A 14,800-nucleotide genomic window follows, 5' to 3' on the forward strand; every position below is an offset into this window, starting at 1 on the left:
GTAATGTCCTAAAAATTGGCCTTCATGGTCAAGTTTTAATCCACGAGAGGAATGCCCTTTAAAATATCGAAGAATAAAATAGTTAATGTATAGCTAGCATAGATAATTGTCAAACTATAACGTGATATTTCTTCTTTTATTTTATTTAAAATCTTTATTGCACGCTAAAAATGCGCTAAAAAGGCGAAATTAATGCCGTGCTAAAACTTTTTCCTATCCACACTAATTTAACTCTCTTAGTTTTTATATTTGATAATACAGGTATAAATATTATGTACTACGTGTAGTACCTACACTGAAACCAATTTATTAAAAAAGTGTTAACTGACATTATAATGAAATTAAGTATGCCTAATGTTTACCGTGTGCATTAAACTAAAAGGGCATAATATTATAATCGCGAAAATAAATCTTAAAGTATAAGACCAAACTTTCTCAAGTAAAATATGCGATCAGAAAATACATAAAGCTTATGGCAAGAAATAAAGTAGGAAAATATTTTTTCCGCGCGAATGAAAGCTGTGATCAAATGTTAGAATTAATACTTTCTTTACCTTTATAAAGTCGAAATCTTTCACGAAGCTTACAAAGATTTAAAGTCCCTATCTACGATCGCGTTAAGAATAAACACATCCCAATATTGCTCAGTTCGCGGGACCAAATACAGCTTTTGCGGTTCTCCCACTCAGTTGATGTTGAACAGTCGTCCCGGACGCACCGAGGCGAAGGAAAAGCAGTCAGTCTGCCTTTAAGCGCGCGGAAGTTAGTGATTTAATCTGTGCAAACTGGAAAACTTTTTTATTGTGAATCAAGGAACTTTTCGGTAAGTTTTTGATGGTGTTTTCATCCTCTTTTATTCAGTTACTTTTGAACACAAGGAGTTTCTTATAAGATTTTTAACTTTTGCGTTCCATTTCAATTCAAATAGGAGTTTCTTGTAAGTTTAATCGAGCGAATTTTCTGTTTAAAGTCAATTTATTCCCAATTTTCACTAAAATACGTATAAATAGAGGCGAAATATTCGTATTTGATTAATTGGATCTTATTATTCATAATTTTTTATGGACTAGTTAAATATTGTAAGTTGTATGGACTAGTTAAGGTAGGTAGTGGAAATTCAGTAACTTCTAAAAAGTTTTACTCGCCGCGCACTACGCGAATAACTGCGAAAGTTTAGAACATTGTTAACTTTATCCCAAAATCATTAACTTACGTTTTTTGAACAATAAAAAAGACAAACTAAATAATAACAAATAAATTGACGTAGAAATCTTAATGGATGATGGATAAAAAAATACATACAAATTATACATGGGCAAAAGACTAGGTCATTGGTTCCCAAACTTATTTGAGACGCGCCCCCTTTCGACCATACAAAAAATCCTCCTCCAGTCAAGATTATTTATTGGTCGTATCGAGCCGTCTGGAATGCATTCTCTCAGCGGTGGTAGGTTTTTTATACCTAATTAAGTACACAGATGGCCCTCGCCCCCCTTTTAAGGTATTTGCGCTTCCCCTGGGGGGCGCACCCCCCACTTTGGGAACCAATGGTCTAGGTTATTTTTTACAAAATACTTACGTTATGTTGGAAAACAATTACACAAAATTCAATTTCAAAATTATTATCGTAGTCCTCTACACTGTTAAATTATTTTCCAATAAGCCCTCAATCTGTTTTTGATTAAAGGTCATGTAAAAGAGCTTTGTAAAAGAGCTTTTTAAAAGCGTACATATTTGGACAAAATAAATAACTGTTAAACAACCTTTTTTAAGATTGTAGAAAATATTATAATAAAATGTTCTTGGAAAATACAGCGCTGTCCAGTCCCAAACTAAACAAAGCTTGTATTATGGGTATAAACATACTTAAATTGTATTTTTCTTTTGTAAATATAAACCCTATAGAAAACACCCAGACCACAAACAGACGTAGGTAGGTACATTATTAGTTAATAGAAAAACACTTGGTCTGTTTTTGAATACCTATATTTGCTCGTGTAAAAGCTTTTTAAAAGGCTACATATTTGTTTTTTTAGTTTATTAAAAACAGTTGGAGTATCAGTCGAACTTTTAAGGGCTTGTTCCAACCGAGACATTCCGTTTTTTATAGGATCCTGTTTAGTAGTAGTAGGGATAGTTGTTGCAATTCACGAAGGCGAGTGAGCATTAAAGTATCGATTTTTTGTCGGCCGATAGTTTAGTCGGGCAGTTTATCAGTATGGGCATGTATGGAAGTGCGTTCGATTTGGCCGATTCTTCATACAATTTAAATTAGGCACAACTATCGGCCAACTAAAAATCGATGGTCTGCGCCTAGTCTTACATGTGTGGTGGCTCGCTACTGTTCGTTTTTTTTCAAAAGTTTTGACAGACATTACACTATCGTTATGATCGTTATGTCCATGTACTTGTACACGTACACACACAAGTAAAGCTCACTCCCCTTCGTGAATTGCAAGAACTATAATTATGTGTTTTAATATTAACGTTCACACGAACATCCCGTTTGCAGTGTCCCGCATAAAACCGGTACGTTTGTAATTAGAATTCGAACTATGTAGCGGACAGCCGCTCGGGCGCGTGCGGAAATAAGAAAAACCTTCGGTTCAAAATAAAGGTGTATTTCTGCAATATATGCCCACAACGGCTATCAAAAACAATAGTTCCAAACTACAAAACAAAAGGTATCATAAATAATAAAAAATGTACCTATAAAAACATAGACAATAACAAAAGGAGATTGGTCCACCTACCGGTTCCCAACATCCTACACACATAAGTGTGTTCACGTAAGAGTCCAGTTTTGCAGGATCCTACATTACTGGGAACAAGCCCTAAGATCAAACTAACAGCCTTATGGCTGATTTACACGTATTAGGTACATAAGTATAGGTAACTAAATTTTAACTTAATTTTTCGGGTAAAGGTCATACCTAGCAGACATCATCATCATCATCATCATTTCAGCCATAGGACGTCCACTGCTGAACATAGGCCTCCCCCAATGACTTCCACATCGCACGGTTGGTAGCGGCCTGCATCCAGCGCCTCCCTGCTACCTTTATCAGGTCGTCGGTCATAGCAGACATATCAACTCGGAAAGGGATCCACACCGTATCGCAAGCTGTCATCGCCTTTCGTGCGCTGTCAATCGCGAAGCGAGGCGTTTACGTTACGGTGCGGATAAGTGTGCGTTGAAGTATGGAGTTTCATACAAAGAATACGAACCGCCTCGACTTGATAGGTACTATTACGATCCCTTTTCTGGTTGATAAAGTGCTACGGCCTTAAATTGTTTGGTGGGGCTTGTCACTTGACACGTTATGACAAGCGGTTTAATATGTATTAAGGCTGATTTACACGTAAGTAGATAAGTAGGTAGGTAACTAAATTTTAACTTGATTTTTCTGTCAAGTTGGTGGGCGGGGCTTGTCACTTGACACGTTTTGACAAGCAGTTACATAGTACGGGACTATTCCCACCTCTCGTTCCCACCACTGTAACTCCTGTGTAGCCAGGATCTACAGCTTGACCGCCACAAAAACCCAACCAATGAAGGTCAATTTTGTCCCGGGGAAAAGGTAAACTGTCATTGGACCCGCAACGAAATTAATCAGAAGAACATAGGAGGAAATCGAATCGGGGGACGCCCTACTCGAACGAAAATTGTCACTTTAAACTTTAATAATTTGCAAACAGATCCCTAAATGGAAAAATAGCCTAAGAAACCCCTAAGCCATTTTAAAAGACCTATCCAACGATACCCCACTCGATGGGGTAGAAGATGAAATAAAATTCATCCCCACTTTAAATGTAGGGGAGCTACCCTAAAAAAAATTTTTATTTTTATTTTATTTTACCGTTATTTCGGCGTGATTAATATACATACCTCCACAAAATTACAGCTCTCTAGTGCCAATAGATTCCAAGCAAAACCTCGGACAGATAGACAGACATATCGAAACTATAAGGGTTCCTTGTCAGGACTACGGAACCCAGAAGATGAGCTTTTTATGTGAAAAAGTGTGGTAATAAAGCTTACATAAAGTGAGTGTCCGCCGAACTACAGGTCAAATTGATTCGCCACTTCACCGCTGTTCCATTACCCGCAGACGAGGGTAAAAGAAATTACACTTATGAACCATTGTGGTTCGACATTTTTGGCCGATTTTATTATTTCATCTTCATCCCTTTTCAATCCATTTTCAAAAACATTAATGAAGATGTACGAGTCATGTTAAATGTACGTAAGATAAACATTATAACCAAGTAACTTCAATAACAATCTGCCAATCATAGCCATGATAGCCGAACGGTGAAGGGGTCGGAGTGGCCGACTCGAATCCCACCGCCGCTCGACTATTGTGGTGAGCCCACTCGTAACACAAGCTTATTTAGCTTACCACGAGGGGCTAACGGGACTATTAGTAATTTGTGCAATACAAATTGCTAATAATCTTTAAAAAATTACATAGGTACTATATGTCTAGCCTTTAACTCAGTCAATGTCTGAGGTATGGGAGCGGCACGGGAGGGTGATTTTCAGACGTCAAACGTCAGCGAGACTTCAGATTATGCTTCAGATTTGTATGTTCTGTCAGGCCCCCCAAAGGCCAAAAGGGAATTTCCCCAAAGGGAATCGAACCCGGAACCTCTAGGCACAAAATATACCAATTGATTCCGGGAGGTAAGTAAGGTATTTATTTGTATTTCAATAGTTCGTTTAACGTTGACAAATTTAAAGCCAACTCAATTATTAGGAATATCGAAGTGTTTTAAAGAGGTTTTAGGAATTATTGGATAATAGTCATAATTACTACGTCATACTACTTCCTTCTCGTGTATTTGTTTGCAAACTATTACTATAATAATAACGTACTAAACATAACTACATAATTATACGTGGATAATGTTTATATCTGTTATTGTCTTTCTTCCATAGTATTAAAAGTTTTATTTTTCTATCATAACGAAATAAACGCAACACGTGACAAGACAACCATAGCGCGACGGCCGAGCGCAGGTATGCGAAGCGAAGTACATACATGAGTTTACCTTCTGTTATATTTTGTGCTCTAGGAATGAGTCAGGTGGTCATACCACTAGATCACAGAGGCGGTTATAATACAGTGTGAGTCACGTTAAAGTGTACATATGAAAATAGATGAAACTAGACCATTTTTATCGACAAAAAAGAGGACAAAAAAATTTTGAGATTTTTTTTTAATTTATTTTTAATAGAATTTTTTTTCTTCCAATTACTTATTGTAAAGAAAAATACACAAAAAATGCCAATAAATAATAAAAAATTATACTTTTTGAAAAAAATCTGCTTTTAAATTCGTGTTTTTTTGGTTATTTCATAAATTTCTCCAAAAAATGCCCCTATAACAGGTGGTTTTTATTACTTTGTATTATTCTCTATCGTATTATCTTTGTAAAACCAAAAATCGCATGTCTCTATCCCTATCACAACATTTGCTATGATCGTTTGAACAAAGGCCTGCCACAACATTATTCTCCGCTACAGGTAGAGACATTTTTAATTTTAACTAAAATGCTTATTTTACTTCGAAATCTTTTGTTTTTATTTGAAATCTAACTTGTCTTTATCAAAATTACAAATCTAAAGCCATTTTTAGTTTCGTTGTTAACATAGCTTTGAATGGCGCGCCCGGAAAGGCTTAGTTCAAACGATCATTGCAAACGTTGTGATAGGGATAGAGATATGCGATTTTTGGTTTTACGAAGGTAATAATAGAGAGTAATACAAAGTAATAAAAACCACCGGTTATAGGGGCATTTTTTGGAGAAATTTATCAAATAACCAAAAAAACACGAATTTAAACGCACATTTTTTTCAAAAAGTATCAATTTTTATTATTTGTTGGCCTTTTTGTATATTTTATGTATTTTTTTAGTATCGCCTGTTATTTAGCATTATTACTGTTTTTATTTTATCAGGATATACCGCTTAGTTTAAAAGTTATTACGTTTTCTTTACAATAAGTAATTGGAAGAAAAAAAAATCTATAAAAAATTTAAAAAAAATCTCAAAAAAAATTTAACCTCTTTTTTGTCGATAAAAATAGGTCTAGTTTCATCTATTTTCATAATATGTACACTTTAACGTGACTCACACTGTATACTAGCTATTGAAAGAAAGAAAGAAAGAAAGAAAAACATTTATTTGGTTCCAACTTAAAAAATGTAACACACAGAATCAGCTAACCAAAAACAAGTATAAGTTAGAACCAAAATTGGCCACCGCTCAGCATGTGTCATGCTCTGGAGTGGTAAATAAAACCAGAACACGACGCTGTTATTCTGCGGTGACCATTTTTGGAGAGAGCTGGAAACAAACATGAGATGAGACAATACACAAAAAACAAACAAAAGAGAAAAAACAAAATAAAAAAAAAACAATATTAAAAGAAAAAAAAAAGTAAATAGAGGGCGCCACCATGACATACGGGTTTTAGCAAAATTGGCGAAAATGCACAAGTTCACCGCCATCAATAAAGAAGAAGTTGTTTTGTTTATGACATTTGCAAGAGGCTTTTGCCCGCGGCTTCACCCGCGTGATATTTGGTTTGTCACATATCGTCATAAGTTGTATCCTTTATGTTATTTTGGGTTATAAACAATAATACTGCAAAGTTTCATCAAAATCCGTTCAGTAGTTTTTGCGTGAAAGAGTAACAAACATCCAGACATCCATACAAACTTTCGCATTTTTAATATTAGTAGGACTAACAAGCATACCCTAAGGCTGGATTGCACTTTGTGTTTAACAAACGTCAAAAAATCTGTTAAAGTTCATACAAAAACACAGATTATCTTAATAGTTACGGTCAAAGTTTAGTGGTACAACTCAGCCTAAATGTCTAAGATCTAAGTAATCATCATCATCTCAGAAATAGGACGTCCACTGCTGAACATAGGCCTCCCCCAATGCTTTCCATGTTGCCCGGTTGGTAGCTGCCTGCGTCCAGCGCCTTCCTGCTACCTTTATGATGTCGTCGGCCCACCTTGTGGGTGGACGTCTCACGCTGCGTTTTCCGGTACGCGGCCTCCACTACAGAACCTTGCTACCCCATCGGCCGTCAGTTCTGCGTACTATGTGCCCTGCTCGCTCATTGCCACTTCAGTTTGCTTATCCATCGGGCTATGTCAGCGACTTTAGTTCGTTTACGGATCTCCTCATTTCTGATTCGATCTCGTAAAGAAACACCCCAAGCATAGCCCTCTCCATAGTACGCTGTAACTCACAGATTGTTATTGAAGTTACTTGGTTATAATGTTTATCTTACGTACTCGTACATCTTCATTAAGTAACTTGATTGTAGTTTTTTCCTACCACTGCTTTTGTGAACTGGCAATAGGTACTGAGTTTTTCAAATAACAAAAAATAATAATGAACCTTTTAAAAATCAAGGTGAAGTATTAAAATAATACGGAGAAAGATCTAAAAGTGATCACGATAATTGAAAAACGGAATCTGGGACACAATCTGGGGAAAAAGGGGTAAGAAAATTAATGAAGGGCTTAAATCACTGAGGAATTTAGGTATTCAAAGGAATTTTTATTTCAGGCGGCGTCTGAGAGTTAGTAATAACAATATGATATTTAATTATAAGAAGCTAAAGATACCTAATAATAAACAGTTACGTTGTGAAGGTTATTGTTAACTTGGATACTTAATGATTAAACGAACTTAAAAAGTGAAGTTCTATCATAATTATGCGAGGGCTTTGTCCGAAGAGATTAGAAATAAGAACTATGTAGTATCACGTACGGTGATGCCAGTTTACGCACTGTTAGTTGAGGATATATATATATATATATTTTTTTTGTGGGTATCTCACTTTACATCTTATTTGACATTGGTATCCGTCGTCAGTTAGTTTGGAGTAGTAATTTGTATTTTTTATCATTTCACTAATATGGGGGTTTGTGTTATATGATTGTTAAAGACGGGTGGGAGGGTTTCTAATCTCTTCGGACAAAGCCCTCGCATAATTAGGTATGATAGAACTTCACTTTTTAAGTTCGTTTAATCATTAATTATGCTCGTGCTTTGTCCTCGAGATTAGAAATAAGAACTATGTAGATTTTGAGAGAACTGATGTGAAATGATAATAAAAACAAAGCTGTTTATTACTTTGCAAAAATAATAAATCATTAGTAAGAATACAATGCTTGTTTTATAATTACTATTAAGTGTGACATAACTGTCGTAGTTACCCGAGTGAATACTTTCGTATAATTGATAATAATTATTAAGGGTAAGTAATTAAAGGCAAGTATAATTAGCTGTTATATTAGCCATAATGTAAGTGGGAAAGTTAATTATTGTTTCCCAAATCAATTGTCAGTATTAGGTTCTTCTGGCAATTAAATGTTGATTGTTATTTCTGGACGCAATAGGCATTCTATTAAAGAATTTGCCCAAAGTAGCTATTTGAAATAACGCTCCAACCGGGGGTAATTCTGATAATCAAGATTAATTCCTAATGTATGTGCTCTAGACGAGGCAGCATGCCTCGTGCTGTGAGTGGTGAATATCAAGGTGTCAATATCACAAGCCTGCAATGTTAATTGAACTAAACTTGTGACTAAACTAAGTGCTCGGTGTTAGAGCGGTAAACAATTTCGTAAGCAACACTTTGCACAAAATGCTTGTACATGACATAAATTGTCAAAACAATACCAAGATTGATTGTTGTGAACTTGGGCGCGATGTCGTGATTAAATTGAATATTTGTATGCATAATATTTGAATGCTTATAAGGAAGGTTTGAACAATGTGTGTAATAATTACACTAACAAATGACAGTAAAATGGCTAATTTCTCAATATTTTAAATTTTTTGGAAACCATAATATCTGATTATGTTTCCAATATGACAGCCAAATTAAAAGACAAGCTTATTACAGCTATCGAAATTCACAATTTTTTATTAAAATAGTGGAATCTAATACCTCAATGAATGATAGTTATGGTAAAAGTAAAACAATTTCCTTGAACAATTATTGTACTGCTTGATCATCAGACAATGATGAAGATATAATATCCATAGATAGATGAAGATGTAATCTTCGTTTTATATGAGACATTTAGACACATGTAGCGTTTTTATTTTTATCCAATTAAAGAAACAAAGCTAGACTACATTATAAGGGTAGATACTGCTAGTATACCCGTCGCTTGATCACATGTGATTTTTGCAATGTATGTGTAATACAAAAAAGGAAGGAAACCGCAGAAATAAGCTTGACCTTGTTGTCTTAAAATTTTAATTGCGTATGCATCAGGGTACCTATCTAATTTAGGGTATATAACGATAACGAATTTAGCAAAATAACGATGCCACGTTCTCCAAATGCAAAAATAATAAAATGGTGAATTTGGTAATGTCGAGTCCATACTAATATTGAATGGACTCTTCAAGATTCGGTATCTACCATGCTATTATCTAGATAAGATAGATCATTAGATAGGACACATCATTGTGTATTGATGATTATAATGATTTTTCTAGTTTCGCATCATTGCCACAATTATTTTTATTTGTGTTAAGTGGGGGGAAACTGCACGCCACCTATGCGGTGTACAAAACTGAATTTCATTCTGAGAAACTGAAAATTTCGAAGATCCTTAGTAAATACTTTTAGGCCAAGAAAGGTCAATGTTTGGAATCTTTGCAGATTAATTCTTATATTATGTTTTTAATATTAGATAATATTACTAAAATAAAATAGATGTTGGACCATGGGTCCCCAGAAGTTTCCCCGTAACACGCCGCCCCCCATCCCGTAGTTGAGACATCGGAGTACTATATTTCATGACACTTAATATAAGTTTATGAATAGCCTGATATAATTGCAATTTTTCTATGTCCGAATATAATCATGTATTATGTGATTTATACTGACATTTATTATTGGTTGTGAGATTGAAATCACATAACTCTATCCTAGTACAACAGAGTTACTTATTACTAGTGACCACTGATGGTAAAAATTTAAAAGCCAACCGACATATTTTACGAGATTCAACTGTTGCGGTTCTGAGCTGGATGCGGCTGGTGCGCTCACGAGCATGACACGTGATGACTGTTTTGAAAGTCAGGAGGTCAAGTCCTCTGTTTTCATCGGTTGTCTGCCTTTCGGGGAAGTCCCTTCAAGGTTAAATTCGTATAGGAAAGGACTTTTTGGTGGCTGCTGATTTGATTTTGGGATTCAATTCCAGATCAGCCCCAAACTTTTTCCAACGTTTTTCGTGTTTTGGAAAGTTTTTATCAAAAGACATGGCGTCAATCTTCGGTGTTTGTAATAAATAAATAAATAGATGAGTCTTTTAACAATTTCACACAGCGCCAGCTGGCCCTAAAGTAGGTAATAATTGATCTTATCTTTAATGAGTCTAAGTAGAATTACGTTTTTTCTGATAAGGAATTCTTAGTAGACAGTCGAGAAAATGCGATTGGCATCGATAAGAAATTCATATTAAGGTAATTGTGTTGAGGCTTGTCCTACACAGGATCATCACCAATATTACAATCTCATCATGAAGGGGCGCAGCTGTTTCAGACCAACAGCGTTGCAGGTGTCGAATCTAATTGATTTCTAGTTTCAGCAGCAGCGGAAGCGGCGCAGATGGCAACGAGAGCAGCAGCGTCGGCGGCGGCAGGGTTCGAGGCTAAGGGTTCTGAGTCCAATGTTTCGATAGCCACTAATGGTTTTTCACCTGCTAACGATTTGGCGTGTATCATATCACCACCCGGTAGTGTGGATATAAACCCATCAAATTATGTCTTATTAAGACAACTCCCAATTTTTAAACAAGTAGGTATGCATTATTGCATTTTTTTTTTAATGTGATATGTACTTTTACCAGTATGGAACAGCCCTTTTGACTGCCTGCTAAAATATGTAGCGGGTAGGTAACAACTTAACACGAATTATCTGCATGCCTAGTAATATTAACGTTCATATCAATTTAAAATTAAATATCGCCAAATTGTTATCACCGAAAAACTTAGACTTGAACTTACTTGACTTGAAGAATTAAGTAGGTAAGACAGTAAAATTACAACCCGTTGTAGTTGCCCGCAATACCGTAAGTATCGTAATATTTTTAGGATTCTGCGTCTGATTTAGAGGGTAGGTATTGTTGATAATACCGCAAACCATCATATTATAAAAATCACACAGCTCCGCAGTATGGTAGTATGGGTAATTATTATTTAAAAAAATAATTAACTTCGAACATCTGATTTAGAAGTAGGTTATTAATGCAAAGTTTTTAGTGCCGCAAACCCTTAGATATAGATAAATCATTACATTACGAACGTCTGATTTGGAGGCAAGTATATATTAATATCGCAAACTGTCAGACAAAAATAACCACACAAATTAAGGCCGGGTAGCAGAGAAAATGGCGAAAATGAGGTTTTCATTTTTCATTTTTGAGGTACTAAACAGTAAAATTAAAGGCTAAGATTTTTATTGGGCATAGTTGAGGATATTTTCTAGGGCTATTAACGGATGGAAACACGATTTGATGAAGTTGACTCGATATAATATATTCCCAAAGTTACCTCTATTCGTTTTCTATTTATGGTTTTATTTTTAAAATAAGCGATTTGAGATTCTAAATCTTTTACTAAACTAAAGTTCAGAAATAACTTGAGGGCTTTTAACGGATGAAATTTTTATATTGCGTCTTATTTAGTTACTATGTTAAAAAATGTGGAAAAAATCGTCCATAACGGCTTGGACAATCTCAATCAGTCGCGCGGTGGCGCTTACGGAGGACGGACGCGTGTCAGTTTTTTGGCCGTGACAGTTCGCGATTTGTCAATATTTTTGACAATGATGACTTTGATGAGTCACAGTATAATAATATCAGTGTTACTGGAGAAAGCTTAAATTTTTGATAATTAAGAATTATCAATTTTGTCTACCTATTGAAATTTAAATCGTTCGCATCCTTTTAAACGAAGACTCTACTCATGATACATAGTACATTCCTCAAATATGAGACAAAACCAATGAGTTAAAATTACATTTTAATAGTACCTACATACAATCGTCTTACACTCTTTAGAAGAGCACACTGACACAAATAAATAAAAAATACTGTCTAAGGTCTGTAGCTAAAGGTCTAAGCTGCAAGATGGAAGAATCTTCTACCCAAAAAGATGGCAGATGCAGCAGATGTCAACGGATTTAAAACTGGAGTTCATATGACTCCTTGTAGACTTGAGTGTCTAGAGCGTCCCTTCCTCCACCATGCGTAAGAATTTTCAAAAAAATACTGTCTAAGGTCTGTAGCTAAAGGTCTACGCTGCAAGATGGAAGAATCTTCTACCCAAAAAGATGGCAGATGCAGCAGATGTCAACGGATTTAAAACTGGAGTTGATGTGACTCCTTGTAGACTTGAGTGTCTAGAGCGTCCCTTCCTCCACCATGCGTAAGAATTTTCGCAAAAATACTGTCTAAGGTCTGTAGCTAAAGGTCTAAGCCGTAAGATAGAAGAATCTTATAGCCAAAAACATGGCAGATGCAGCAGATATCAACGGATTTAAAACTGGAGTTCATGTGTATCCTTGTAGTTTTGAGTCTCTAGAGCAGTGGTTCTTAACCTTTAAGTCATGAGGGACCATTTTACCAAATTTCTGTCTTGTCAGGGACCACCTCATAATCGGTCAAAACCAGTTTGACTGCAAAAATCAGTTAAAAGTGATTTTGACCAAGGTGTGCAAGTGCACATCGTGGACCACTTGGAATGCCTCCAGGGACCACCAGTGGTCCGCGGACCACCGGTTAAGAACCACTGCTCTAGAGCGTCCCTTCCTCCACCATGCGTAAGAATGTTTCAAAAATACTGTCTAAGGTCTGTAGCTAAAGATCTAAGCTGCAAGATAAAAGAATCTTCTAGCCAATAACTTTAAAACTATAATTTGAACGAATTTTGCTATTAGTGGACAAATTTCTGCTCACGATGGACTAATTATCTGCTATACTCTCGACTCTCTAAAGCACAACATTTATAAAAATTTTGCTGCGGTAATGCACTCCAGGTAACAGTGTGTGATGCTCATTGCTCATAGTGATTTTCGATACAGAGCCCCGTACATACGTTATACATAAATTATGGAAAGAAAACACCCAGACCAATACAAACAAATATGTATGCAATTTTAGTATGATATTTTTATTTATTAATAAACAAAAAGACTAAAAAAAATGATGCGTGTACTGATTAATGTAATTAACCACATGCAAAGCTTTGTGAATTGCAACAACTATAATTGATTAACCAAGCTCTAAATAATCGCTACTACGAGTCACTGATCATAAAATGTTTTTCCAATCGCTCAAGCTCCCGAGGATCTACCGATAGGTCGGGTGACGTAATCTTGAAATTCTTTAAGCCGGCGCGGAACTTCCGGAAGGTCGGGTGACGCCACGCCTCTTTGAACCGTGTTTACTTTGGCAGTTATATTCTATATTTATTCGATTCTAAAATATATTCCCAAAAATTTTGAAAGTTGTTTTAATTTGTATCACTGGGATATGATTTGTATTAGAAAGTGCTGTGAGTGTGACGCTTCAACGGAAGGAAGTCAACCTAACCTAACCAACTGCGTATTTCTAAACTGCGTATTTCTATACTGTGTAGCCACGAGAGCTCTTTGGCGCGCTGTCTTCGGCGAAGTATTGCGCGCGCAGATTTTGACAGCGCGAAATACCTACTTTAGCAGAAATACCAAGCCTTAAATAACGTGACAACCCGTGTACGGTTGCCCGCAATATGGTAGTATGTGTAATGATAATATTGTATTAAGTAAATATAATTTACTGTATTCGTCTGAATTAGAGGTAGGTAATAACTCAAACGTTAAAACGCAAATCGTCAGACAAAAACCACAACTAGCATAACGTGACAACCTGATATGGTTGCCCGCAATATGGTAGTATGTGTAATGATAATATTGTATTAAGTAAATAGAATTTACTGTATTCGTCTGAATTAGAGGTAGGTAATAACTCAAACGTTAAAACGCAAATCGTCAGACAAAAAACCACAACTAGCATAACGTGACAACCTGGTATGGTTGCCCGCAATATGGTAGTATGTGTAATGATAATATTATAATAAAAATAATTTACCGTATTCGTCTGAATTAGAGGTAGGAGTAGAACTCAAACGTTAAACCGCAAACCCTCAGACAAAAAACACAACTAGCATAAGAAGACAACCCGGTATGGTTGCCCGCACCATGGTAGTATGTGTAATAATGGATAGAACTTACTGCATCTGTCTTCTTCTTCGTTTGGTTGAAGGCGATGAACTTGCGTTTTTTCTAATTGTCTGAATTAGAGGTAGGAGTAGAACTCAAACGTTAAACCGCAACCCCTCAGACAAAAAACACAACTGGCATAAGGAGACAACCCGGGATGGTTGCCCGCACTATGGTAGTATGTGTAATGATGATGTTCTTCTTCTTCTTCTTTTGGTTGAAGGCGATGAACTTGCGATTTTTCCAATTGTCTGAATTAGGGGTAGGAGTAGAACTCAAACGTTAAACCGCAAACCCTCAGACAAAAAACACAACTGGCATAAAGAGACAACCCGGGATGGTTGTTCGCATTATGGTAATGTGTAATGATGATGTTCTTCTTCTTCTTCTTTTGGTTGAAGGCGATGAACTTGCGATTTTTCCCAATTGTCTGAATTAGGGGTAGGAGTAGAACTCAAACGTTAAACCGCAAACCCTCAGACAAA

The 14,800-nt window shown here is 36.0% G+C and overlaps 1 protein-coding gene across 1 annotated transcript in view; it reads left to right on the top strand.

Annotated features, from left to right (window-relative positions):
- Positions 1-706: 706 nt before the first annotated feature.
- The window catches only part of LOC135082863 (orexin/Hypocretin receptor type 1-like), a 130,441-nt gene continuing 116,347 nt past the window's right edge, over positions 707-14,800 (top strand). Inside the window, exon 1 of the mRNA XM_063977622.1 lies at positions 707-823. The gene's annotated coding sequence lies outside the window, so the exon portion shown is untranslated. The remainder of the gene's footprint in view (positions 824-14,800) is intronic.

This window comes from Ostrinia nubilalis, chromosome 22, assembly GCF_963855985.1.
Source record: "Ostrinia nubilalis chromosome 22, ilOstNubi1.1, whole genome shotgun sequence".
Classification (NCBI taxonomy): Eukaryota; Metazoa; Arthropoda; class Insecta; order Lepidoptera; family Crambidae; genus Ostrinia; species Ostrinia nubilalis.